This window comes from Idiotropiscis lumnitzeri, chromosome 11 (assembly GCF_059441095.1).
Source record: "Idiotropiscis lumnitzeri isolate Australia: NSW breed Sydney's pygmy pipehorse chromosome 11, RoL_Ilum_1.0, whole genome shotgun sequence".
Lineage (NCBI taxonomy): Eukaryota > Metazoa > Chordata > Actinopteri > Syngnathiformes > Syngnathidae > Idiotropiscis > Idiotropiscis lumnitzeri.
Window position 1 is genome coordinate 19,635,533 of NC_142401.1, and position 23,059 is coordinate 19,658,591.

The window sequence follows — 23,059 nt, forward strand, 5'->3', positions numbered from 1 at the left end:
CATTAGCATTTTGTTAACGAGGGAACAAAAGCACAGCGGTAGGTAGGGAGCACTAAAGTTTTTTCAAAGAAAACCCAAGTAGGTTGCTAGACTCCCTATAGATAAAGAGCACACCTGCAGATGTTAAACACATTTGGAAGGTGATTCTAACACCCAAAATACCTGGCTTGACACCAGATTGCAACCTAGGCCTCAGTGAGAATTGAACTCACGACCACTGGTTTACAAGACCAGTACTCTAACCACTGAGCTATGAAGCCGTGCACATTTTCATATCGTTCGCATTTTTGATAACGAGCCCAAAGAAAAGTGCAGCTTCAAATGTATGAGAAAAACTTAGGACATGACTTGACTAGCAGGAGACAAAACATACACCTGCTTATCTCCTACAAATTGGTCCGTCTTTCCTTCTCCGGAAGGGTCTGAGTCTTGCTGGTTTTCCATTACTGCCTGATGCAACACACGACGATGATAGTGGTTAGGGACATGGTCATCAGGCCTCAGTGAGAATTGAACACACAACCACTGGCTTACTAGGTCAGTGCGCTAACCACTGAGGTATGAGGACGTGCACTTCGGTATGCCATGAACATATTCTACACGATCTAACAATAGCACAACGGTAAGGTGTGGTTACTCTGCAATTTTTTTAAAGCAAAGGCAAGTACATCGCTTGACTCAATCTACGTAAAGAAAATTCCTGCGAACATTCTATCTATTCAGGAGGTTGTTCTAACAACCAAATCACCTTGTTGGACATCAATTCCTAAGAATGCTACCAGACCTCAGTGAGGTATACGTCCACCAGGCCTCAGTGAGAATTGAACTCACGACCCCTGGTTTACTAGACCAGTGCTCTAACCACTGAGCTATGAGGCCTTGTCCTCAATTGTGCCATTAGCATTTTGTTAACGAGGGAACAAAAGCACAGCGGTAGGTGGGGAGCACTGAACAATTTTTTCAAAGAAAACCCAAGTACGTTGCTTGACACCCAAGAGATAAAGAGCACACCTGCAGATGTTCAACACATTTGGAAGGTGATTCTAACACCCAAAATACCTGGCTTGATTGCAGATCGCTATCTAGGCCTCAGTGAGAATTGAACTCACGACCACTGGTTTACGAGACCAGTACTCTAACCACTGAGCTATGAAGCCTTCCTTGTATTTATACTGTTAGCATTTTTGTTAACGAGCCAAAAAAAGTGCAGCTTCAAATGCATGAGAAAAACTTAGGACATTACTTGACTCGCAGGAGACCAAACATACACCTGCTTATCTCCTACAAAAAGGCCTGTCTATCCTTCTCCGGAAGGGTCTGGGTCTTGCTGGTTTTCTGTCATTGCCTGATGCAACACACGACGATGATAGTGGTTAGGGACATGGTCATCAGGTTTCAGTGAGGTATACACCCACCAAGCCTCAGTGAGAATTGAACTCACGACGCCTTGTTTACTAGACCAGTTCTCTCACCACATAGCAATGAGGCCTTGTCCTCTACCGTGCCATTAGCATTTTGTTAACGAGGGAACAAAAGCACAGCGGTAGGTAGGGAGCACTAAAGTTTTTTCAAAGAAAACCCAAGTAGGTTGCTAGACTCCCTATAGATAAGGAGCACACCTGCAGATGTTCAACACATTTGGAAGGTGATTCTAACACCCAAAATGCCAGGCTTGATGTCAGATCACTATCTAGGCCTCAGTGAGAATTGAACTCACGACCACTGGTTTACAAGACCAGTACTCTCACCACTGAGGTATGAAGCCGTGCACGTTTTCATACCGTCTGCATTTGTGTTAACGAGCCAAAAAAAGTGCAGCTTCAAATGCATGAGAAAAACTTAGGACATTACTTGACTCGCAGGAGACCAAACATATACCTGCTTATCTCCTACAAAAGGGCCAGTCTATCCTTCTCCGGAAGGGTCCGGGTCTTGCTGGTTTTCCGTCACTGCCTGATGCAACACACGATGATGATAGTGGTTAGGGACATGGTCATCAGGCTTCAGTGAGGTATACACCCACCAAGCCTCAGTGAGAAACGAAACTCACGACCCCTGGTTTACTAGACCAGTTCTCTAACCACATAGCAATGAGGTCTTGTCCTCTACCGTGCCATTAGCATTTTGTTTACGAGGGAACAAAAGCACAGCGGTAGGTGGGGAGCACTGAACAATTTTTTCAAAGAAAACCCAAGTACGTTGCTTGACACCCAAGAGATAAAGAGCACACCTGCAGATGTTCAACACATTTGGAAGGTGATTCTAACACCCAAAATAACTGGCTTGATTCCATATCGCTATCTAGGCCTCAGTGAGAATTGAACTCACGACCACTGGTTTACGAGACCAGTACTCTAACCACTGAGCTATGTAGCCTTCCATGTATTTATACTGTTAGCATTTTTGTTAACGAGCCAAAAAAAGTGCAGCTTCAAATGCATGAGAAAAACTTAGGACATTACTTGACTCGCAGGAGACCAAACATACACCTGCTTATCTCCTAAAAAAGGGCCAGTCTATCCTTCTCCGGAAGGGTCTGGGTCTTGCTGGTTTTCCGTCATTGCCTGATGCAACACACGACGATGATAGTGGTTAGGGACATGGTCATCAGGTTTCAGTGAAGTATACACCCACCAAGCCTCAGTGTGAATTGAACTCACGACCCCTGGTTTACTAGACCAGTTCTCTAACCACATAGCAATGAGGCCTTGTCCGCTACCGTGCCATTAGCATTTTGTTAACGAGGGAACAAAAGCACAGCGGTAGGTGGGGAGCACTGAACAATTTTTTCAAAGAAAACCCAAGTACGTTGCTTGACACCCAAGAGATAAAGAGCACACCTGCAGATGTTCAACACATTTGGAAGGTGATTCTAACACCCAAAATACCTGGCTTGACACCAGATTGCAACCTAGGCCTCAGTGAGAATTGAACTCACGACCACTGGTTTACAAGACCAGTACTCTAACCACTGAGCTATGAAGCCGTGCACATTTTCATATCGTTCGCATTTTTGATAACGAGCCCAAAGAAAAGTGCAGCTTCAAATGTATGAGAAAAACTTAGGACATGACTTGACTAGCAGGAGACAAAACATACACCTGCTTATCTCCTACAAATTGGTCCGTCTTTCCTTCTCCGGAAGGGTCTGAGTCTTGCTGGTTTTCCATTACTGCCTGATGCAACACACGACGATGATAGCGGTTAGGGACATGGTCATCAGGCCTCAGTGAGAATTGAACACACAACCACTGGCTTACTAAGTCAGTGCGCTAACCACTGAGGTATGAGGACGTGCACTTCGGTATGCCATTAACATATTCTACACGATCTAACAATAGCACAACGGTAAGGTGTGGTTACTCTGCAATTTTTTTAAAACAAAGGTAAGTACATCGCTTGACTCAATCTACGTAAAGAAAATTCCTGCGAACATTCTACCTATTCAGGAGGTTGTTCTAACAACCAAATCACCTTGTTTTACATCAATTCCTAAGAATGCTACCAGACCTCAGTGAGGTATACGTCCACCAGGCCTCAGTGAGAATTGAACTCACGACCCCTGGTTTACTAGACCAGTGCTCTAACCACTGAGCTATGAGGCCTTGTCCTCAATTGTGCCATTAGCATTTTGTTAACGAGGGAACAAAAGCACAGCGGTAGGTGGGGAGCACTGAACAATTTTTTCAAAGAAATCCCAAGTACGTTGCTTGACACCCAAGAGATAAAGAGCACACCTGCAGATGTTCAACACATTTGGAAGGTGATTCTAACACCCAAAATACCTGGCTTGACACCAGATTGCAACCTAGGCCTCAGTGAGAATTGAACTCACGACCACTGGTTTACAAGACCAGTACTCTAACCACTGAGCTATGAAGCCGTGCACATTTTCATATCGTTCGCATTTTTGATAACGAGCCCAAAGAAAAGTGCAGCTTCAAATGTATGAGAAAAACTTAGGACATGACTTGACTAGCAGGAGACAAAACATACACCTGCTTATCTCCTACAAAATGGTCCGTCTTTCCTTCTCCGGAAGGGTCTGAGTCTTGCTGGTTTTCCATTACTGCCTGATGCAACACACGACGATGATAGTGGTTAGGGACATGGTCATCAGGCCTCAGTGAGAATTGAACACACAACCACTGGCTAACTAGGTCAGTGCGCTAACCACTGAGGTATGAGGACGTGCACTTCGGTATGCCATTAACATATTCTACACGATCTAACAATAGCACAACGGTAAGGTGTGGTTACTCTGCAATTTTTTTAAAGCAAAGGCAAGTACATCGCTTGACTCAATCTCCGTAAAGAAAATTCCTGCGAACATTCTACCTATTCAGGAGGTTGTTCTAACAACCAAATCACCTTGTTTGACATAAATTCCTAAGAATGCTACCAGACCTCAGTGAGGCATACGTCCACCAGGTCTCAGTGAGAATTGAACTCACGACCCCTGGTTTACTAGACCAGTGCTCTAACCACTGAGCTATGAGGCCTTGTCCTCAATTGTGCCATTAGCATTTTGTTAACGAGGGAACAAAAGCACAGCGGTAGGTGGGGAGCACTGAACAATTTTTTCAATGAAAACCCAAGTACGTTGCTTGACACCCAAGATATAAAGAGCACACCTGCAGATGTTCAGCACATTTGGAAGGTGATTCTAACACCCAAAATACCTGGCTTGATTCCAGATCGCTATCTAGGCCTCAGTGAGAATTGAACTCACGACCACTGGTTTACGAGACCAGTACTCTAACCACTGAGCTATGTAGCCTTCCATGTATTTATACTGTTAGCATTTTTGTTAACGAGCCAAAAAAAGTGCAGCTTCAAATGCATGAGAAAAACTTAGGACATTACTTGACTCGCAGGAGACCAAACATACACCTGCTTATCTCCTAAAAAAGGGCCAGTCTATCCTTCTCCGGAAGGGTCTGGGTCTTGCTGGTTTTCCGTCATTGCCTGATGCAACACACGACGATGATAGTGGTTAGGGACATGGTCATCAGGTTTCAGTGAGGTATACACCCACCAAGCCTCAGTGAGAATTGAACTCACGACCCCTGGTTTACTAGACCAGTTCTCTAACCACATAGCAATGAGGCCTTGTCCTCTACCATGCCATTAGCATTTTGTTAACGAGGGAACAAAAGCACAGCGGTAGGTAGGGAGCACTAAAGTTTTTTCAAAGAAAACCCAAGTAGGTTGCTTGACACCCAAGAGATAAAGAGCACACCTGCAGATGTTCAACACATTTGGAAGGTGATTCTAACACCCAAAATACCAGGCTTGATGTCAGATCACTATCTAGGCCTCAGTGAGAATTGAACTCACGACCACTGGTTTACAAGACCAGTACTCTCACCACTGAGGTATGAAGCCGTGCAAGTTTTCATGCCGTTTGCATTTGTGTTAACGAGCCAAAAAAATTGCAGCTTCAAATGCATGAGAAAAACTTAGGACATTACTTGACTCGCAGGAGACCAAACATACACCTGCTTATCTCCTACAAAAGGGCCAGTCTATCCTTCTCCGGAAGGGTCTGGGTCTTGCTGGCTTTCCATCACTGCCTGTTGCAACACACGACGATGATAGTGGTTAGTGACAGGGTCATCAGGCCTCAGTGAGAATTGAACTCTCAACCACTGGGTTACTAGGTCAGTGCGCTAACCACTGAGGTATGAGGACTCGCACTTGAGTATGCCGTGAACATATTGTTCACGATCGAACAATAGCACAGCTGGAAGAAGTGGGCACTCTGCATTTTTTTCAAAGAAAACCCAAGTACATTGCTTGACTCAATCTAGGTAAAGAAAACTCCGGCATACATTCTACCTATTCAGGAGGTTGTTCTAACAACCAAATCACCTTGTTTGACATACATTCCTAAGAATGCTAGCAGGCATCAGTGAGGCATTTGTCCACCAGGCCTCAGTGAGAATAGAACTCACGACCCCTGGTTTACTAGACCAGTGGTCTAACCACTGAGATATGAGGCCTTGTCCACAATTGTGCCATTAGCATTTTGTTAACGAGGGAACAAAAGCACAGCGGTAGGTGGGGAGCACTGAACAATTTTTTCAAAGAAAACCCAAGTACGTTGCTTGACACCCAAGAAATAAAGAGCACACCTGCAGATGTTCAACACATTTGGAAGGTGATTCTAACACCCAAAATACCTGGCTTGACACCAGATTGCAACCTAGGCCTCAGTGAGAATTGAACTCACGACCACTGGTTTACAAGACCAGTACTCTAACCACTGAGCTATGAAGCCGTGCACATTTTCATATCGTTCGCATTTTTGATAACGAGCCCAAAGAAAAGTGCAGCTTCAAATGTATGAGAAAAACTTAGGACATGACTTGACTAGCAGGAGACAAAACATACACCTGCTTATCTCCTACAAATTGGTCCGTCTTTCCTTCTCCGGAAGGGTCTGAGTCTTGCTGGTTTTCCATTACTGCCTGATGCAACACACGACGATGATAGCGGTTAGGGACATGGTCATCAGGCCTCAGTGAGAATTGAACACACAACCACTGGCTTACTAAGTCAGTGCGCTAACCACTGAGGTATGAGGACGTGCACTTCGGTATGCCATTAACATATTCTACACGATCTAACAATAGCACAACGGTAAGGTGTGGTTACTCTGCAATTTTTTTAAAGCAAAGGTAAGTACATCGCTTGACTCAATCTACGTAAAGAAAATTCCTGCGAACATTCTACCTATTCAGGAGGTTGTTCTAACAACCAAATCACCTTGTTTTACATCAATTCCTAAGAACGCTACCAGACCTCAGTGAGGTATACGTCCACCAGGCCTCAGTGAGAATTGAACTCACGACCCCTGGTTTACTAGACCAGTGCTCTAACCACTGAGCTATGAGGCCTTGTCCTCAATTGTGCCATTAGCATTTTGTTAACGAGGGAACAAAAGCACAGCGGTAGGTGGGGAGCACTGAACAATTTTTTCAAAGAAATCCCAAGTACGTTGCTTGACACCCAAGAGATAAAGAGCACACCTGCAGATGTTCAACACATTTGGAAGGTGATTCTAACACCCAAAATACCTGGCTTGATTCCAGATCGCTATCTAGGCCTCAGTGAGAATTGAACTCACGACCACTGGTTTACGAGACCAGTACTCTAACCACTGAGCTATGTAGCCTTCCATGTATTTATACTGTTAGCATTTTTGTTAACGAGCCAAAAAAAGTGCAGCTTCAAATGCATGAGAAAAACTTAGGACATTACTTGACTCGCAGGAGACCAAACATACACCTGCTTATCTCCTAAAAAAGGGCCAGTCTATCCTTCTCCGGAAGGGTCTGGGTCTTGCTGGTTTTCCGTCATTGCCTGATGCAACACACGACGATGATAGTGGTTAGGGACATGGTCATCAGGTTTCAGTGAGGTATACACCCACCAAGCCTCAGTGAGAATTGAACTCACGACCCCTGGTTTACTAGACCAGTTCTCTAACCACATAGCAATGAGGCCTTGTCCGCTACCGTGCCAATAGCATTTTGTTAACGAGGGAACAAAAGCACAGCGGTTGGTGGGGAGCACTGAACAATTTTTTCAAAGAAAACCCAAGTACGTTGCTTGACACCCAAGAGATAAAGAGCACACCTGCAGATGTTCAACACATTTGGAAGGTGATTCTAACACCCAAAATACCTGGCTTGATTCCAGATCGCTATCTAGGACTCAGTGAGAATTGAACACACGACCACTGGTTTACGAGACCAGTACTCTAACCACTGAGCTATGAAGCCTTCCATGTATTTATACTCTTAGCATTTTTGTTAACGATCCAAAAAAAGTGCAGCTTCAAATGCATGAGAATAACTTAGGACATGACTTGACTAGCAGGAGACCAAACATACACCTGCTTATCTCCTAAAAAAGGGCCAGTCTATCCTTCTCCGGAAGGGTCTGGGTCTTGCTGGTTTTCCGTCATTGCCTGATGCAACACACGACGATGATAGTGGTTAGGGACATGGTCATCAGGTTTCAGTGAGGTATACACCCACCAAGCCTCAGTGAGAATTGAACTCACGACCCCTGGTTTACTAGACCAGTTCTCTAACCACATAGCAATGAGGCCTTGTCCGCTACCGTGCCATTAGCATTTTGTTAACGAGGGAACAAAAGCACAGCGGTAGGTAGGGAGCACTAAAGTTTTTTCAAAGAAAACCCAAGTAGGTTGCTAGACTCCCTATAGATAAAGAGCACACCTGCAGATGTTCAACACATTTGGAAGGTGATTCTAACACCCAAAATACCAGGCTTGATGTCAGATCACTATCTAGGCCTCAGTGAGAATTGAACTCACGACCACTGGTTTACAAGACCAGTACTCTCACCACTGAGGTATGAAGCCGTGCAAGTTTTCATGCCGTTTGCATTTGTGTTAACGAGCCAAAAAAATTGCAGCTTCAAATGCATGAGAAAAACTTAGGACATTACTTGACTCGCAGGAGACCAAACATACACCTGCTTATCTCCTACAAAAGGGCCAGTCTATCCTTCTCCGGAAGGGTCTGGGTCTTGCTGGCTTTCCATCACTGCCTGTTGCAACACACGACGATGATAGTGGTTAGTGACAGGGTCATCAGGCCTCAGTGAGAATTGAACTCTCAACCACTGGGTTACTAGGTCAGTGCGCTAACCACTGAGGTATGAGGACTCGCACTTGAGTATGCCGTGAACATATTGTTCACGATCGAACAATAGCACAGCTGGAAGAAGTGGGCACTCTGCATTTTTTTCAAAGAAAACCCAAGTACATTGCTTGACTCAATCTAGGTAAAGAAAACTCCGGCATACATTCTACCTATTCAGGAGGTTGTTCTAACAACCAAATCACCTTGTTTGACATACATTCCTAAGAATGCTAGCAGGCATCAGTGAGGCATTTGTCCACCAGGCCTCAGTGAGAATAGAACTCACGACTCCTGGTTTACTAGACCAGTGGTCTAACCACTGAGATATGAGGCCTTGTCCACAATTGTGCCATTAGCATTTTGTTAACGAGGGAACAAAAGCACAGCGGTAGGTGGGGAGCACTGAACAATTTTTTCAAAGAAAACCCAAGTACGTTGCTTGACACCCAAGAAATAAAGAGCACACCTGCAGATGTTCAACACATTTGGAAGGTGATTCTAACACCCAAAATACCTGGCTTGACACCAGATTGCAACCTAGGCCTCAGTGAGAATTGAACTCACGACCACTGGTTTACAAGACCAGTACTCTAACCACTGAGCTATGAAGCCGTGCACATTTTCATATCGTTCGCATTTTTGATAACGAGCCCAAAGAAAAGTGCAGCTTCAAATGTATGAGAAAAACTTAGGACATGACTTGACTAGCAGGAGACAAAACATACACCTGCTTATCTCCTACAAATTGGTCCGTCTTTCCTTCTCCGGAAGGGTCTGAGTCTTGCTGGTTTTCCATTACTGCCTGATGCAACACACGACGATGATAGTGGTTAGTGACATGGTCATCAGGCCTCAGTGAGAATTGAACACACAACCACTGGCTTACTAGGTCAGTGCGCTAACCACTGAGGTATGAGGACGTGCACTTCGGTATGCCATGAACATATTCTACACGATCTAACAATAGCACAACGGTAAGGTGTGGTTACTCTGCAATTTTTTTAAAGCAAAGGCAAGTACATCGCTTGACTCAATCTACGTAAAGAAAATTCCTGCGAACATTCTATCTATTCAGGAGGTTATTCTAACAACCAAATCACCTTGTTTGACATCAATTCCTAAGAATGCTACCAGACCTCAGTGAGGTATACGTCCACCAGGCCTCAGTGAGAATTGAACTCACGACCCCTGGTTTACTAGACCAGTGCTCTAACCACTGAGCTATGAGGCCTTGTCCTCAATTGTGCCATTAGCATTTTGTTAACGAGGGAACAAAAGCACAGCGGTAGGTGGGGAGCACTGAACAATTTTTTCAAAGAAAACCCAAGTACGTTGCTTGACACCCAAGAGATAAAGAGCACACCTGCAGATGTTCAACACATTTGGAAGGTGATTCTAACACCCAAAATACCTGGCTTGATTGCAGATCGCTATCTAGGCCTCAGTGAGAATTGAACTCACGACCACTGGTTTACGAGACCAGTACTCTAACCACTGAGCTATGAAGCCTTCCTTGTATTTATACTGTTAGCATTTTTGTTAACGAGCCAAAAAAAGTGCAACTTCAAATGCATGAGAAAAACTTAGGACATTACTTGACTCGCAGGAGACCAAACATACACCTGCTTATCTCCTAAAAAAGGGCCAGTCTATCCTTCTCCGGAAGGGTCTGGGTCTTGCTGGTTTTCCGTCATTGCCTGATGCAACACACGACGATGATAGTGGTTAGGGACATGGTCATCAGGTTTCAGTGAGGTATACACCCACCAAGCCTCAGTGAGAATTGAACTCACGACCCCTGGTTTACTAGACCAGTTCTCTAACCACATAGCAATGAGGCCTTGTCCGCTACCGTGCCATTAGCATTTTGTTAACGAGGGAACAAAAGCACAGCGGTAGGTGGGGAGCACTGAACAATTTTTTCAAAGAAAACCCAAGTACGTTGCTTGACACCCAAGAGATAAAGAGCACACCTGCAGATGTTCAACACATTTGGAAGGTGATTCTAACACCCAAAATACCTGGCTTGACACCAGATTGCAACCTAGGCCTCAGTGAGAATTAAACTCACGACCACTGGTTTACAAGACCAGTACTCTAACCACTGAGCTATGAAGCCGTGCACATTTTCATATCGTTCGCATTTTTGATAACGAGCCCAAAGAAAAGTGCAGCTTCAAATGTATGAGAAAAACTAAGGACATGACTTGACTAGCAGGAGACAAAACATACACCTGCTTATCTCCTACAAATTGGTCCGTCTTTCCTTCTCCGGAAGGGTCTGAGTCTTGCTGGTTTTCCATTACTGCCTGATGCAACACACGACGATGATAGCGGTTAGGGACATGGTCATCAGGCCTCAGTGAGAATTGAACACACAACCACTGGCTTACTAAGTCAGTGCGCTAACCACTGAGGTATGAGGACGTGCACTTCGGTATGCCATTAACATATTCTACACGATCTAACAATAGCACAACGGTAAGGTGTGGTTACTCTGCAATTTTTTTAAAGCAAAGGTAAGTACATCGCTTGACTCAATCTACGTAAAGAAAATTCCTGCGAACATTCTACCTATTCAGGAGGTTGTTCTAACAACCAAATCACCTTGTTTGACATCAATTCCTAAGAATGCTACCAGACCTCAGTGAGGTATACGTCCACCAGGCCTCAGTGAGAATTGAACTCACGACCCCTGGTTTACTAGACCAGTGCTCTAACCACTGAGCTATGAGGCCTTGTCCTCAATTGTGCCATTAGTATTTTGTTAACGAGGGAACAAAAGCACAGCGGTAGGTGGGGAGCACTGAACAATTTTTTCAAAGAAATCCCAAGTACGTTGCTTGACACCCAAGAGATAAAGAGCACACCTGCAGATGTTCAACACATTTGGAAGGTGATTCTAACACCCAAAATACCTGGCTTGACACCAGATTGCAACCTAGGCCTCAGTGAGAATTGAACTCACGACCACTGGTTTACGAGACCAGTACTCTAACCACTGAGCTATGAAGCCTTCCATGTATTTATACTCTTAGCATTTTTGTTAACGAGCCAAAAAAAGTGCAGCTTCAAATGCATGAGAAAAACTTAGGACATTACTTGACTCGCAGGAGACCAAACATACACCTGCTAATCTCCTACAAAAGGGCCAGTCTATCCTTCTCCGCAAAGGGTCTGGGTCTTGCTGGTTTTCCGTCACTGCCTGATGCAACACACGACGATGATAGTGGTTAGGGACATGGTCATCATGCTTCAGTGAGGTATACACCCACCAAGCCTCAGTGAGAATTGAACTCACGACCACTGGTTTACAAGACCAGTACGCTCACCACTGAGCTATGAAGCCGTGCACATTTTCATATCGTTCGCATTTTTTATAACGAGCCCAAAGAAAAGTGCAGCTTCAAATGTATGAGAAAAACTTAGGACATGACTTGACTAGCAGGAGACAAAACATACACCTGCTTATCTCCTACAAAATGGTCCGTCTTTCCTTCTCCGGAAGGGTCTGAGTCTTGCTGGTTTTCCATTACTGCCTGATGCAACACACGACGATGATAGTGGTTAGGGACATGGTCATCAGGCCTCAGTGAGAATTGAACACACAACCACTGGCTTACTAGGTCAGTGCGCTAACCACTGAGGTATGAGGACGTGCACTTCGGTATGCCATGAACATATTCTACACGATCTAACAATAGCACAACGGTAAGGTGTGGTTACTCTGCAATTTTTTTAAAGCAAAGGCAAGTACATCGCTTGACTCAATCTACGTAAAGAAAATTCCTGCGAACATTCTACCTATTCAGGAGGTTGTTCTAACAACCAAATGACCTTGTTTGACATCAATTCCTAAGAATGCTACCAGACCTCAGTGAGGCATACGTCCACCAGGCCTCAGTGAGAATTGAACTCACGACCCCTGGTTTACTAGACCAGTGCTCTAACCACTGAGCTATGAGGCCTTGTCCTCAATTGTGCCATTAGCATTTTGTTAACGAGGGAACAAAAGCACAGCGGTAGGTGGGGAGCACTGAACAATTTTTTCAAAGAAAACCCAAGTACGTTGCTTGACACCCAAGAGATAAAGAGCACACCTGCAGATGTTCAACACATTTGGAAGGTGATTCTAACACCCAAAATACCTGGCTTGATTGCAGATCGCTATCTAGGCCTCAGTGAGAATTGAACTCACGACCACTGGTTTACGAGACCAGTACTCTAACCACTGAGCTATGTAGCCTTCCATGTATTTATACTGTTAGCATTTTTGTTAACGAGCCAAAAAAAGTGCAGCTTCAAATGCATGAGAAAAACTTAGGACATTACTTGACTCGCAGGAGACCAAACATACACCTGCTTATCTCCTACAAAAAGGCCTGTCTATTCTTCTCCGGAAGGGTCTGGGTCTTGCTGGTTTTCCGTCATTGCCTGATGCAACACACGACGATGATAGTGGTTAGGGACATGGTCATCAGGTTTCAGTGAGGTATACACCCACCAAGCCTCAGTGAGAATTGAACTCACGACCCCTGGTTTACTAGACCAGTTCTCTAACCACATAGCAATGAGGCCTTGTCCGCTACCGTGCCATTAGCATTTTGTTAACGAGGGAACAAAAGCACAGCGGTAGGTAGGGAGCACTAAAGTTTTTTCAAAGAAAACCCAAGTAGGTTGCTAGACTCCCTATAGATAAAGAGCACACCTGCAGATGTTCAACACATTTGGAAGGTGATTCTAACACCCAAAATACCAGGCTTGATGTCAGATCACTATCTAGGCCTCAGTGAGAATTGAATTCACGACCACTGGTTTACAAGACCAGTACTCTCACCACTGAGGTATAAAGCCGTGCAAGTTTTCATGCCGTTTGCATTTGTGTTAACGAGCCAAAAAAAGTGCAGCTTCAGTTGCATGAGAAAAACTTAGGACATTACTTGACTCGCAGGAGACCAAACATACACCTGCTTATCTCCTACAAAAGGGCCAGTCTATCCTTCTCCGGAAGGGTCTGGGTCTTGCTGGCTTTCCATCACTGCCTGTTGCAACACACGACGATGATAGTGGTTAGTGACAGGGTCATCAGGCCTCAGTGAGAATTGAACTCTCAACCACTGGGTTACTAGGTCAGTGCGCTAACCACTGAGGTATGAGGACTCGCACTTGTGTATGCCGTGAACATATTGTTCACGATCGAACAATAGCGCAGCTGGAAGAAGTGGGCACTCTGCATTTTTTTCAAAGAAAACCCAAGTACATTGCTTGACTCAATCTAGGTAAAGAAAACTCCGGCATACATTCTACCTATTCAGGAGGTTGTTCTAACAACCAAATCACCTTGTTTGACATCAATTCCTAAGAATGCTAGCAGGCATCAGTGAGGCATTTGTCCACCAGGCCTCAGTGAGAATTAAACTCACGACCCCTGGTTTACTAGACCAGTGGTCTAACCACTGAGATATGAGGCCTTGTCCACAATTGTGCCATTAGCATTTTGTTCACGAGGGAACAAAAGCACAGCGGTAGGTGGGGAGCACTGAACAATTTTTTCAAAGAAAACCCAAGTACGTTGCTTGACACCCAAGAGATAAAGAGCACACCTGCAGATGTTCAACACATTTGGAAGGTGATTCTAACACCCAAAATACCTGGCTTGACACCAGATTGCAACCTAGGCCTCAGTGAGAATTGAACTCACGACCACTGGTTTACAAGACCAGTACTCTAACCACTGAGCTATGAAGCCGTGCACATTTTCATATCGTTCGCATTTTTGATAACGAGCCCAAAGAAAAGTGCAGCTTCAAATGTATGAGAAAAACTTAGGACATGACTTGACTAGCAGGAGACAAAACATACACCTGCTTATCTCCTACAAATTGGTCCGTCTTTCCTTCTCCGGAAGGGTCTGAGTCTTGCTGGTTTTCCATTACTGCCTGATGCAACACACGACGATGATAGCGGTTAGGGACATGGTCATCAGGCCTCAGTGAGAATTGAACACACAACCACTGGCTTACTAAGTCAGTGCGCTAACCACTGAGGTATGAGGACGTGCACTTCGGTATGCCATTAACATATTCTACACGATCTAACAATAGCACAACGGTAAGGTGTGGTTACTCTGCAATTTTTTTAAAGCAAAGGTAAGTACATCGCTTGACTCAATCTACGTAAAGAAAATTCCTGCTAACATTCTACCTATTCAGGAGGTTGTTCTAACAACCAAATCACCTTGTTTGACATCAATTCCTAAGAATGCTACCAGACCTCAGTGAGGTATACGCCCACCAGGCCTCAGTGAGAATTGAACTCACGACCCCTGGTTTACTAGACCAGTGCTCTAACCACTGAGCTATGAGGCCTTGTCCTCAATTGTGCCATTAGCATTTTGTTAACGAGGGAACAAAAGCACAGCGGTAGGTGGGGAGCACTGAACAATTTTTTCAAAGAAATCCCAAGTACGTTGCTTGACACCCAAGAGATAAAGAGCACACCTGCAGATGTTAAACACATTTGGAAGGTGATTCTAACACCCAAAATACCTGGCTTGACACCAGATTGCAACCTAGGCCTCAGTGAGAATTGAACTCACGACCACTGGTTTACGAGACCAGTACTCTAACCACTGAGCTATGAAGCCTTCCATGTATTTATACTCTTAGCATTTTTGTTAACGAGCCAAAAAAAGTGCAGCTTCAAATGCATGAGAAAAACTTAGGACATTACTTGACTCGCAGGAGACCAAACATACACCTGCTAATCTCCTACAAAAGGGCCAGTCTATCCTTCTCCGCAAAGGGTCTGGGTCTTGCTGGTTTTCCGTCACTGCCTGATGCAACACACGACGATGATAGTGGTTAGGGACATGGTCATCATGCTTCAGTGAGGTATACACCCACCAAGCCTCAGTGAGAATTGAACTCACGACCACTGGTTTACAAGACCAGTACGCTCACCACTGAGCTATGAAGCCGTGCACATTTTCATATCGTTCGCATTTTTGATAACGAGCCCAAAGAAAAGTGCAGCTTCAAATGCATGAGAATAACTTAGGACATGACTTGACTAGCAGGAGACAAAACATACACCTGCTTATCTCCTACAAAATTGTCCGTCTTTCCTTCTCCGGAAGGGTCTGAGTCTTGCTGGTTTTCCATTACTGCCTGATGCAACACACGACGATGATAGTGGTTAGGGACATGGTCATCAGGCCTCAGTGAGAATTGAACACACAACCACTGGCTAACTAGGTCAGTGCGCTAACCACTGAGGTATGAGGACGTGCATTTCGGTATGCCATTAACATATTCTACACGATCTAACAATAGCACAACGGTAAGGTGTGGTTACTCTGCAATTTTTTTAAAGCAAAGGGAAGTACATCGCTTGACTCAATCTCCGTAAAGAAAATTCCTGCGAACATTGTACCTATTCAGGAGGTTGTTCTAACAACCAAATCACCTTGTTTGAGATCAATTCCTAAGAATGCTACCAGACCTCAGTGAGGCATAGGTCCACCAGGCCTCAGTGAGAATTGAACTCACGACCCCTGGTTTACTAGACCAGTGCTCTAACCACTGAGCTATGAGGCCTTGTCCTCAACTGTGCCATTAGCATTTTGTTAACGAGGGAACAAAAGCACAGCGATAGGTGGGGAGCACTGAACAATTTTTTCAAAGAAAACCCAAAGTACGTTGCTTGACACCCAAGAGGTAAAGAGCAGACCTGCAGATGTTCAGCACATTTGGAAGGTGATTCTAACACCCAAAATACCTGGCTTGATTCCAGATCGCAATCTAGGCCTCAGTGAGAATTGAACTCACGACCACTGGTTTACTAGACCAGTGCTCTAACCACTGAGCTATGAGGCCTTGTCCGCAATTGTGCCATTAGCATTTTGTTAACGATGGAACAAAAGCACAGCGATAGGTGGGGAGCACTGAACAATTTTTTCAAAGAAAACCCAAGTACGTTGCTTGACACCCAAGAGATAAAGAGCACACCTGCAGATGTTCAGCACATTTGGAAGGTGATTCTAACACCCAATATACATGGCTAGATTCCAGGACCCTTTCTAGGGCTCAGTGAGAATTGAACTCACGACCACTGGTTTACGAGACCAGTACTCTAACCACTGAGCTAAGAAGCCTTCCATGTCTTTATACTGTTAGCATTTTTGTTAACGAGCCAAAAAAAGTGCAGCTTCAAATGCATGAGAAAAACTTAGGACATTACTTGACTCGCAGGAGACCAAACATACACCTGCTTATCTCCTACAAAAGGGCCAGTCTATCCTTCTCCGGAAGGGTCCGGGTCTTGCTGGTTTTCCGTCACTGCCTGATGCAACACACGATGATGATAGTGGTTAGGGACATGGTCATCAGGTTTCAGTGAGGTATACACCCACCAAGCCTCAGTGAGAAACGAAACTCACGACCCCTGGTTTACTAGACCAGTTCTCTAACCACATAGCAATGAGGTCTTGTCCTCTACCGTGCCATTAGCATTTTGTTTACGAGGGAACAAAAGCACAGCGGTAGGTAGGGACCACTAAAGTTTTTTCAAAGAAAATCCAAGTAGGATGCTAGACTCCCTCTCGATAAAGAGCACACCTGCAGATGTTCAACACATTTGGAAGGTGATTCTAACACCCAAAATACCAGGCTTGATGTCAGATTGCTATCTAGGCCTCAGTGAGAATTGAACTCACGACCACTGGTTTACAAGACCAGTACTCTCACCACTGAGCTATGAAGCCGTGCACGTTTTCATACCGTTTGCATTTGTGTTAATGAGCCAAAAAAAGTGCAGCTTCAAATGCATGAGAAAAACTTAGGACATTACTTGACTCGCAGGAGTCCAAACATACACCTGCTTATCTCCTACAAAAGGGCCCGCCTATCCTTCTCCGGAAGGGTCTGGGTCTTGCTGGCTTTCCATCACTGCATGTTGCAACACACGACGATGATAGCGGTTAGTGACATGGTCATCAGGCCTCAGTGAGAATTGAACTCTCAACCACTGGGTTACTAGGTCAGTGCGCTAACCACTGAGGTATGAGGACTCGCACTTGAGTATGCCGTGAACATATTGTTCACGATCGAACAATAGCACAGCTGTAAGAAGTGGGCACTCTGCATTTTTTTCAAAGAAAACCCAAGTACATTGCTTGACTCAATCTTGGTTAAGAAAACTCCGGCAAACATTCTACCTATTCAGGAGGTTGTTCTAACAACCAAATCACCTTGTTTGACATACATTCCTAAGAATGCTAGCAGGTATCAGTGAGGCATTTGTCCACCAGGCCTCAGTGAGAATTGAACTCACGACCCCTGGTTTACTAGACCAGTGCTCTAACCACTGAGCTATGAGGCCTTGTCCTCAACTGTGCCATTAGCATTTTGTTAACGAGGGAACAAAAGCACAGCGATAGGTGGGGAGCACTGAACAATTTTTTCAAAGAAAACCCAAGTACGTTGCTTGACACCCAAGAGGTAAAGAGCAGACCTGCAGATGTTCAGCACATTTGGAAGGTGATTCTAACACCCAAAATACCTGGCTTGATTCCAGATCGCAATCTAGGCCTCAGTGAGAATTGAACTCACGACCACTGGTTTACTAGACCAGTGCTCTAACCACTGAGCTATGAGGCCTTGTCCGCAATTGTGCCATTAGCATTTTGTTAACGATGGAACAAAAGCACAGCGATAGGTGGGGAGCACTGAACAATTTTTTCAAAGAAAACCCAAGTACGTTGCTTGACACCCAAGAGATAAAGAGCACACCTGCAGATGTTCAGCACATTTGGAAGGTGATTCTAACACCCAATATACATGGCTAGATTCCAGGACCCTATCTAGGGCTCAGTGAGAATTGAACTCACGACCACTGGTTTACGAGACCAGTACTCTAACCACTGAGCTAAGAAGCCTTCCATGTCTTTATACTGTTAGCATTTTTGTTAACGAGCCAAAAAAAGTGCAGCTTCAAATGCATGAGAAAAACTTAGGACATTACTTGACTCGCAGGAGACCAAACATACACCTGCTTATCTCCTACAAAAGGGCCAGTCTATCCTTCTCCGGAAGGGTCCGGGTCTTGCTGGTTTTCCGTCACTGCCTGATGCAACACACGATGATGATAGTGGTTAGGGACATGGTCATCAGGTTTCAGTGAGGTATACACCCACCAAGCCTCAGTGAGAAACGAAACTCACGACCCCTGGTTTACTAGACCAGTTCTCTAACCACATAGCAATGAGGTCTTGTCCTCTACCGTGCCATTAGCATTTTGTTTACGAGGGAACAAAAGCACAGCGGTAGGTAGGGACCACTAAAGTTTTTTCAAAGAAAATCCAAGTAGGATGCTAGACTCCCTCTCGATAAAGAGCACACCTGCAGATGTTCAACACATTTGGAAGGTGATTCTAACACCCAAAATACCAGGCTTGATGTCAGATTGCTATCTAGGCCTCAGTGAGAATTGAACTCACGACCACTGGTTTACAAGACCAGTACTCTCACCACTGAGCTATGAAGCCGTGCACGTTTTCATACCGTTTGCATTTGTGTTAATGAGCCAAAAAAAGTGCAGCTTCAAATGCATGAGAAAAACTTAGGACATTACTTGACTCGCAGGAGTCCAAACATACACCTGCTTATCTCCTACAAAAGGGCCCGCCTATCCTTCTCCGGAAGGGTCTGGGTCTTGCTGGCTTTCCATCACTGCATGTTGCAACACACGACGATGATAGCGGTTAGTGACATGGTCATCAGGCCTCAGTGAGAATTGAACTCTCAACCACTGGGTTACTAGGTCAGTGCGCTAACCACTGAGGTATGAGGACTCGCACTTGAGTATGCCGTGAACATATTGTTCACGATCGAACAATAGCACAGCTGTAAGAAGTGGGCACTCTGCATTTTTTTCAAAGAAAACCCAAGTACATTGCTTGACTCAATCTTGGTTAAGAAAACTCCGGCAAACATTCTACCTATTCAGGAGGTTGTTCTAACAACCAAATCACCTTGTTTGACATACATTCCTAAGAATGCTAGCAGGTATCAGTGAGGCATTTGTCCACCCGGCCTCAGTGAGAATTGAACTCACGACCCCTGGTTTACTAGACCAGTGGTCTAACCACTGAGATATGAGGCCTTGTCCTCAATTGTGCTATTAGCATTTTGTTAACGAAGGAACAAAAGCACAGCGGTAGGTGGGGAGCACTGAACAATTTTTTCAAAGAAAACCCAAGTACGTTGCATGACACCCAAGAGATAAAGAGCACACCTGCAGATGTTCAACACATTTGGAAGGTGATTCTAACACCCAAAATACCTGGCTTGACACCAGATTGCAACCTAGGTCTCAGTGAGAATTGAACTCACGACCACTGGTTTACAAGACCAGTACTCTAACCACTGAGCTATGAAGCCGTGCACATTTTCATATCGTTCGCATTTTTGATAACGAGCCCAAAGAAAAGTGCAGCTTCAAACGTATGAGAAAAACTTAGGACATGACTTGACTAGCAGGAGACAAAACATACACCTGCTTATCTCCTACAAATTGGTCCGTCTTTCCTTCTCCGGAAGGGTCTGAGTCTTGCTGGTTTTCCATTACTGCCTGATGCAACACACGACGATGATAGTGGTTAGGGACATGGTCATCAGGCCTCAGTGAGAATTGAACACACAACCACTGGCTTACTAGGTCAGTGCGCTAACCACTGAGGTATGAGGCCGTGCACTTCGGTATGCCATTAACATATTCTACACGATCTAACAATAGCACAGCGGTAAGGTGTGGTTACTCTGCAATTTTTTTAAAGCAAAGGCAAGTACATCGCTTGACTCAATCTACGTAAAGAAAATTCCTGCGAACATTCTACCTATTCAGGAGGTTGTTCTAACAACCAAACGACCTTGATTGACATCAATTCCTAAGAATGCTACCAGACCTCAGTGAGGCATACGTCCACTAGGCCTCAGTGAGAATTGAACTCACGACCTCTGGTTTACTAGACCAGTGCTCTAACCACTGAGCTATGAGGCCTTGTCCTCAATTGTGCCATTAGCATTTTGTTAACGAGGGAACAAAAGCACAGCGGTAGGTGGGGAGCACTGAACAATTTTTTCAAAGAAAACCCAAGTACGTTGCTTGACACCCAAGAGATAAAGAGCACACCTGCAGATGTTCAGCACATTTGGAAGGTGATTCTAACACCCAAAATACCTGGCTATATTCCAGATCGCTATCTAGGCCTCAGTGAGAATTGAACTCACGACCACTGGTTTACGAGACCAGTACTCTAACCACTGAGCTATGTAGCCTTCCATGTATTTATACTGTTAGCATTTTTGTTAACGAGCCAAAAAAAGTGCAGCTTCAAATGCATGAGAAAAACTTAGGACATTACTTGACTCGCAGGAGACCAAACATACACCTGCTTATCTCCTAAAAAAGGGCCAGTCTATCCTTCTCCGGAAGGGTCTGGGTCTTGCTGGTTTTCCGTCATTGCCTGATGCAACACACGACGATGATAGTGGTTAGGGACATGGTCATCAGGTTTCAGTGAGGTATTCACCCACCAAGCCTCAGTGAGAATTGAACTCACGACCCCTGGTTTACTAGACCAGTTCTCTAACCACATAGCAATGAGGCCTTGGCCACTACCGTGCCATTAGCATTTTGTTAACGAGGGAACAAAAGCACAGCGGTAGGTGGGGAGCACTGAACAATTTTTTCAAAGAAAACCCAAGTACGTTGCTTGACACCCAAGAGATAAAGAGCACACCTGCAGATGTTCAGCACATTTGGAAGGTGATTCTAACACCCAAAATACCTGGCTTGATTCCAGATCGCTATCTAGGACTCAGTGAGATTTGAACACACGACCACTGGTTTACGAGACCAGTACTCTAACCACTGAGCTATGAAGCCTTCCATGTATTTATACTCTTAGCATTTTTGTTAACGAGCCAAAAAAAGTGCAGCTTCAAATGCATGAGAATAACTTAGGACATGACTTGACTAGCAGGAGACCAAACATACACCTGCTTATCTCCTAAAAAAGGGCCAGTCTATCCTTCTCCGGAAGGGTCTGGGTCTTGCTGGTTTTCCGTCATTGCCTGATGCAACACACGACGATGATAGTGGTTAGGGACATGGTCATCAGGTTTCAGTGAGGTATACACCCACCAAGCCTCAGTGAGAATTGAACTCACGACCCCTGGTTTACTAGACCAGTTCTCTAACCACATAGCAATGAGGCCTTGTCCGCTACCGTGCCATTAGCATTTTGTTAACGAGGGAACAAAAGCACAGCGGTAGGTAGGGAGCACTAAAGTTTTTTCAAAGAAAACCCAAGTAGGTTGCTAGACTCCCTATAGATAAAGAGCACACCTGCAGATGTTAAACACATTTGGAAGGTGATTCTAACACCCAAAATACCTGGCTTGACACCAGATTGCAATCTAGGCCTCAGTGAGAATTGAACTCACGACCACTGGTTTACAAGACCAGTACTCTAACCACTGAGCTATGAAGCCGTGCACATTTTCATATCGTTCGCATTTTTGATAACGAGCCCAAAGAAAAGTGCAGCTTCAAATGTATGAGAAAAACTTAGGACATGACTTGACTAGCAGGAGACAAAACATACACCTGCTTATCTCCTACAAATTGGTCCGTCTTTCCTTCTCCGGAAGGGTCTGAGTCTTGCTGGTTTTCCATTACTGCCTGATGCAACACACGACGATGATAGTGGTTAGGGACATGGTCATCAGGCCTCAGTGAGAATTGAACACACAACCACTGGCTTACTAGGTCAGTGCGCTAACCACTGAGGTATGAGGACGTGCACTTCGGTATGCCATGAACATATTCTACACGATCTAACAATAGCACAACGGTAAGGTGTGGTTACTCTGCAATTTTTTTAAAGCAAAGGCAAGTACATCGCTTGACTCAATCTACGTAAAGAATATTCCTGCGAACATTCTATCTATTCAGGAGGTTGTTCTAACAACCAAATCACCTTGTTGGACATCAATTCCTAAGAATGCTACCAGACCTCAGTGAGGTATACGTCCACCAGGCCTCAGTGAGAATTGAACTCACGACCCCTGGTTTACTAGACCAGTGCTCTAACCACTGAGCTATGAGGCCTTGTCCTCAATTGTGCCATTAGCATTTTGTTAACGAGGGAACAAAAGCACAGCGGTAGGTGGGGAGCACTGAACAATTTTTTCAAAGAAAACCCAAGTACGTTGCTCGACACCCAAGAGATAAAGAGCACACCTGCAGATGTTCAACACATTTGGAAGGTGATTCTAACACCCAAAATACCTGGCTTGATTGCAGATCGCTAT

At 44.7% G+C, this 23,059-nt stretch overlaps 1 protein-coding gene and 47 non-coding genes across 50 annotated transcripts in view; 1 reads left to right on the plus strand and 47 right to left on the minus strand.

Moving 5' to 3' along the window:
* The window catches only part of LOC148327800 (receptor-type tyrosine-protein phosphatase gamma-like), a 456,824-nt gene that overhangs the window by 201,320 nt on the left and 232,445 nt on the right, over positions 1–23,059 (plus strand). The gene's annotated exons all lie outside the window — the stretch shown is intronic.
* trnat-ugu (transfer RNA threonine (anticodon UGU)) lies at positions 188–260 on the minus strand. Its single transcript has one exon. It is a non-coding gene; the product is annotated as a tRNA-Thr (tRNA).
* Positions 807–879, minus strand: trnat-agu (transfer RNA threonine (anticodon AGU)). The gene has a single exon. It is a non-coding gene; the product is annotated as a tRNA-Thr (tRNA).
* On the minus strand, positions 1,085–1,157 carry trnat-cgu (transfer RNA threonine (anticodon CGU)). Its single transcript has one exon. It is a non-coding gene; the product is annotated as a tRNA-Thr (tRNA).
* trnat-ugu (transfer RNA threonine (anticodon UGU)) lies at positions 1,693–1,765 on the minus strand. The gene has a single exon. It is a non-coding gene; the product is annotated as a tRNA-Thr (tRNA).
* Positions 2,304–2,376, minus strand: trnat-cgu (transfer RNA threonine (anticodon CGU)). Its single transcript has one exon. It is a non-coding gene; the product is annotated as a tRNA-Thr (tRNA).
* Positions 2,914–2,986, minus strand: trnat-ugu (transfer RNA threonine (anticodon UGU)). Its single transcript has one exon. It is a non-coding gene; the product is annotated as a tRNA-Thr (tRNA).
* Positions 3,533–3,605, minus strand: trnat-agu (transfer RNA threonine (anticodon AGU)). Its single transcript has one exon. It is a non-coding gene; the product is annotated as a tRNA-Thr (tRNA).
* trnat-ugu (transfer RNA threonine (anticodon UGU)) lies at positions 3,811–3,883 on the minus strand. Its single transcript has one exon. It is a non-coding gene; the product is annotated as a tRNA-Thr (tRNA).
* Positions 4,430–4,502, minus strand: trnat-agu (transfer RNA threonine (anticodon AGU)). The gene has a single exon. It is a non-coding gene; the product is annotated as a tRNA-Thr (tRNA).
* trnat-cgu (transfer RNA threonine (anticodon CGU)) lies at positions 4,708–4,780 on the minus strand. The gene has a single exon. It is a non-coding gene; the product is annotated as a tRNA-Thr (tRNA).
* Positions 5,316–5,388, minus strand: trnat-ugu (transfer RNA threonine (anticodon UGU)). The gene has a single exon. It is a non-coding gene; the product is annotated as a tRNA-Thr (tRNA).
* On the minus strand, positions 5,933–6,005 carry trnat-agu (transfer RNA threonine (anticodon AGU)). Its single transcript has one exon. It is a non-coding gene; the product is annotated as a tRNA-Thr (tRNA).
* trnat-ugu (transfer RNA threonine (anticodon UGU)) lies at positions 6,211–6,283 on the minus strand. Its single transcript has one exon. It is a non-coding gene; the product is annotated as a tRNA-Thr (tRNA).
* trnat-agu (transfer RNA threonine (anticodon AGU)) lies at positions 6,830–6,902 on the minus strand. Its single transcript has one exon. It is a non-coding gene; the product is annotated as a tRNA-Thr (tRNA).
* Positions 7,108–7,180, minus strand: trnat-cgu (transfer RNA threonine (anticodon CGU)). Its single transcript has one exon. It is a non-coding gene; the product is annotated as a tRNA-Thr (tRNA).
* On the minus strand, positions 7,718–7,790 carry trnat-cgu (transfer RNA threonine (anticodon CGU)). Its single transcript has one exon. It is a non-coding gene; the product is annotated as a tRNA-Thr (tRNA).
* Positions 8,326–8,398, minus strand: trnat-ugu (transfer RNA threonine (anticodon UGU)). The gene has a single exon. It is a non-coding gene; the product is annotated as a tRNA-Thr (tRNA).
* Positions 9,221–9,293, minus strand: trnat-ugu (transfer RNA threonine (anticodon UGU)). Its single transcript has one exon. It is a non-coding gene; the product is annotated as a tRNA-Thr (tRNA).
* On the minus strand, positions 9,840–9,912 carry trnat-agu (transfer RNA threonine (anticodon AGU)). Its single transcript has one exon. It is a non-coding gene; the product is annotated as a tRNA-Thr (tRNA).
* trnat-cgu (transfer RNA threonine (anticodon CGU)) lies at positions 10,118–10,190 on the minus strand. The gene has a single exon. It is a non-coding gene; the product is annotated as a tRNA-Thr (tRNA).
* On the minus strand, positions 10,728–10,800 carry trnat-ugu (transfer RNA threonine (anticodon UGU)). Its single transcript has one exon. It is a non-coding gene; the product is annotated as a tRNA-Thr (tRNA).
* Positions 11,347–11,419, minus strand: trnat-agu (transfer RNA threonine (anticodon AGU)). The gene has a single exon. It is a non-coding gene; the product is annotated as a tRNA-Thr (tRNA).
* On the minus strand, positions 11,625–11,697 carry trnat-cgu (transfer RNA threonine (anticodon CGU)). The gene has a single exon. It is a non-coding gene; the product is annotated as a tRNA-Thr (tRNA).
* Positions 11,958–12,030, minus strand: trnat-ugu (transfer RNA threonine (anticodon UGU)). Its single transcript has one exon. It is a non-coding gene; the product is annotated as a tRNA-Thr (tRNA).
* On the minus strand, positions 12,577–12,649 carry trnat-agu (transfer RNA threonine (anticodon AGU)). The gene has a single exon. It is a non-coding gene; the product is annotated as a tRNA-Thr (tRNA).
* trnat-cgu (transfer RNA threonine (anticodon CGU)) lies at positions 12,855–12,927 on the minus strand. The gene has a single exon. It is a non-coding gene; the product is annotated as a tRNA-Thr (tRNA).
* On the minus strand, positions 13,463–13,535 carry trnat-ugu (transfer RNA threonine (anticodon UGU)). The gene has a single exon. It is a non-coding gene; the product is annotated as a tRNA-Thr (tRNA).
* On the minus strand, positions 14,080–14,152 carry trnat-agu (transfer RNA threonine (anticodon AGU)). The gene has a single exon. It is a non-coding gene; the product is annotated as a tRNA-Thr (tRNA).
* trnat-ugu (transfer RNA threonine (anticodon UGU)) lies at positions 14,358–14,430 on the minus strand. Its single transcript has one exon. It is a non-coding gene; the product is annotated as a tRNA-Thr (tRNA).
* trnat-agu (transfer RNA threonine (anticodon AGU)) lies at positions 14,977–15,049 on the minus strand. Its single transcript has one exon. It is a non-coding gene; the product is annotated as a tRNA-Thr (tRNA).
* On the minus strand, positions 15,255–15,327 carry trnat-cgu (transfer RNA threonine (anticodon CGU)). The gene has a single exon. It is a non-coding gene; the product is annotated as a tRNA-Thr (tRNA).
* trnat-ugu (transfer RNA threonine (anticodon UGU)) lies at positions 15,588–15,660 on the minus strand. Its single transcript has one exon. It is a non-coding gene; the product is annotated as a tRNA-Thr (tRNA).
* trnat-agu (transfer RNA threonine (anticodon AGU)) lies at positions 16,207–16,279 on the minus strand. The gene has a single exon. It is a non-coding gene; the product is annotated as a tRNA-Thr (tRNA).
* On the minus strand, positions 16,486–16,558 carry trnat-agu (transfer RNA threonine (anticodon AGU)). Its single transcript has one exon. It is a non-coding gene; the product is annotated as a tRNA-Thr (tRNA).
* On the minus strand, positions 16,764–16,836 carry trnat-cgu (transfer RNA threonine (anticodon CGU)). The gene has a single exon. It is a non-coding gene; the product is annotated as a tRNA-Thr (tRNA).
* On the minus strand, positions 17,373–17,445 carry trnat-ugu (transfer RNA threonine (anticodon UGU)). The gene has a single exon. It is a non-coding gene; the product is annotated as a tRNA-Thr (tRNA).
* On the minus strand, positions 17,990–18,062 carry trnat-agu (transfer RNA threonine (anticodon AGU)). The gene has a single exon. It is a non-coding gene; the product is annotated as a tRNA-Thr (tRNA).
* Positions 18,268–18,340, minus strand: trnat-agu (transfer RNA threonine (anticodon AGU)). The gene has a single exon. It is a non-coding gene; the product is annotated as a tRNA-Thr (tRNA).
* Positions 18,546–18,618, minus strand: trnat-cgu (transfer RNA threonine (anticodon CGU)). The gene has a single exon. It is a non-coding gene; the product is annotated as a tRNA-Thr (tRNA).
* trnat-ugu (transfer RNA threonine (anticodon UGU)) lies at positions 19,155–19,227 on the minus strand. Its single transcript has one exon. It is a non-coding gene; the product is annotated as a tRNA-Thr (tRNA).
* trnat-agu (transfer RNA threonine (anticodon AGU)) lies at positions 19,772–19,844 on the minus strand. The gene has a single exon. It is a non-coding gene; the product is annotated as a tRNA-Thr (tRNA).
* Positions 20,050–20,122, minus strand: trnat-ugu (transfer RNA threonine (anticodon UGU)). The gene has a single exon. It is a non-coding gene; the product is annotated as a tRNA-Thr (tRNA).
* Positions 20,669–20,741, minus strand: trnat-agu (transfer RNA threonine (anticodon AGU)). The gene has a single exon. It is a non-coding gene; the product is annotated as a tRNA-Thr (tRNA).
* Positions 20,947–21,019, minus strand: trnat-cgu (transfer RNA threonine (anticodon CGU)). Its single transcript has one exon. It is a non-coding gene; the product is annotated as a tRNA-Thr (tRNA).
* On the minus strand, positions 21,557–21,629 carry trnat-cgu (transfer RNA threonine (anticodon CGU)). The gene has a single exon. It is a non-coding gene; the product is annotated as a tRNA-Thr (tRNA).
* trnat-ugu (transfer RNA threonine (anticodon UGU)) lies at positions 22,165–22,237 on the minus strand. The gene has a single exon. It is a non-coding gene; the product is annotated as a tRNA-Thr (tRNA).
* On the minus strand, positions 22,784–22,856 carry trnat-agu (transfer RNA threonine (anticodon AGU)). Its single transcript has one exon. It is a non-coding gene; the product is annotated as a tRNA-Thr (tRNA).